General features: G+C 41.9%; 1 protein-coding gene across 1 annotated transcript in view; it reads left to right on the top strand.

Annotated features, from left to right (window-relative positions):
- LOC105302443 (protein shisa-2 homolog) overlaps nt 1-1,942 on the top strand; it is a 33,062-nt gene that overhangs the window by 29,247 nt on the left and 1,873 nt on the right. The gene's annotated exons all lie outside the window — the stretch shown is intronic.

Genomic DNA, 1,942 nt, shown 5'->3' with positions numbered 1-1,942 from the left:
CAAATTGAAGGACCTAGACTCAAATCGAGAGCAAGAAATTAAAAATGAATGCTGTTACATCAACTTGTAAATAAGAGATAATAAAAGGGGAAAAAGTTTATGAGGGCTGCCTTACGGATGATTTTAAACCTAAAACTTGCGTCTTAATTTTAACCTAGCAGTGTAGGTCTTTCCACTGAGAAAAAACATAGGTTACACAAGACGTTATTTACTCAGCAGACACAACAGCTGTGGAAGACTGATTGCCATCTGCGACATGTGTATAAAATTACCACATGTGTGTATACACATGTACGGAATGATCACAGGAAAATTTGAAACAGAAATAACTTATTATATGAGGCTTCCTCATCCAAGACTCTGCTCTCAAATCTTGGTCGATTTTTTAAAACTGGAGCTAGTTTGCAGCGCTCAGCTCTTTCCTGGTCTCAGTTGTAATCGGCTCTTCCGAGCTTCTGGTGCTGGGTGGATCCGTTTCCACCACCTGTGCTGTGGCCTTCGCCGTGAGCTTTCGTGAGCCTGTGCGTGCCCTCTGTCCGAGGGAATTAACGACGCCCACCTCCCAGGGTTGGTGAGGTGACAAAGGATATGACATAGGGCAGTGCCAGTGGCATCCAATAGGCTTTTATAATACAGATTTTTCAGATATTTTTAACCTGCCCAGTATAAATACATAATTTATGTTGACAAAATATGTCAACTATATGTAGCTCCTTATAACAGAATTAGCTTAGGAGAGACTCCTTATTTTTGTTTTAATTACTAATTAGTTTTACCTGGGATGGACTACATTTCTTGTGTTTTAGGTTTGTCTAAAATAGTTGTACAGAATTGGCTTTCACTGACCCTCGGGTCAGTACCAAGTGGCCTGTCTCGTTTCTCTGTACCGTGGCTTTGTAAAGTCACAGTTTTTCTCTCTAGTCTGCCATTCAGCACCTCTCTGGACCAACTGGGCTCAGTCGGAGACAAAGACTGAGTCATTTTCTTTTAATTTTCTACTGACTTTTCACACACAGTCGAGCACACAAGTCTTAAATGAACAGCTCTTTAAACTGTTGCCCAGATGAAGAGCGAGAAAGAATCCTATCCACATCCTGTTCAGATGCCTGTCGCCATAGATTAGTTTTGCCTGGTTTTGAACTTCACAGAAATGGAATCACACACTACGCTTTTGTGACTGGCTTCTTTCACTCAGCGTTACAACTAATGTAGAATGGAGCAATAGTTTGTTCCTTTTCACGGCTGTATAGTATTCCATCGCATGAATGTGTCATAATTATTTATCTACTCTATCGTTGATGGACATTTGGTTTATTTTCGGTTTGGGGCTGTTACGAATAACACAGTTGGCCACGTGTTCAAACATGTGTTTTGGTGAACATAACCACTCAGTTCTTTTGGGTAGAATTCTAGGAGTATCATAGGGATATGTATATTTATGTCAGTAGAAACAGCCATTGTCACACCAGTTATTTTTAACAGAGAGAACTTGTATAAGGACTCGGTTAAACACGTATTAGGAAACTGGAACCCCGAAAGGGCACGCTGGGGCAACAGAGACAGTGACTGCCCAAAGCAGTCACCACCCCCAGGGCCAAAGGGACAAAGGGAGAAAGTGGGGGGCAGGTGGGTATTAGAATCTAGAAGCTTGAAGGAAAAGCCCTGTCTTGCTCAGAGAGGGGGCACCTGCTAACTGGTGCCCCCAGGGGACACAATGAGCCTCATTCTGGGGAATGCCAAAGAATTTTAAAGAAGCCGGGAACTGGTACCAACTGCTGTGACTTTGGAAGTGAGTAACTGGCTTGGATGACTTTCCTTGTCTTTCTGTGTATGTCGCAAACATATGAATCTACTTATTACAACTGTGCATAAAGTCAGTGATTGAACCTAAAGCAGCTCATACATCCCATTTTGTTGCAAAAATAAAAATGAAAAGCTCCAT

The sequence above is a fragment of the Pteropus vampyrus genome, unplaced genomic scaffold (assembly GCF_000151845.1).
Source record: "Pteropus vampyrus isolate Shadow unplaced genomic scaffold, Pvam_2.0 Scaffold272, whole genome shotgun sequence".
NCBI lineage: Eukaryota > Metazoa > Chordata > Mammalia > Chiroptera > Pteropodidae > Pteropus > Pteropus vampyrus.
This window is presented reverse-complemented; position numbering and strand designations above follow the sequence as displayed.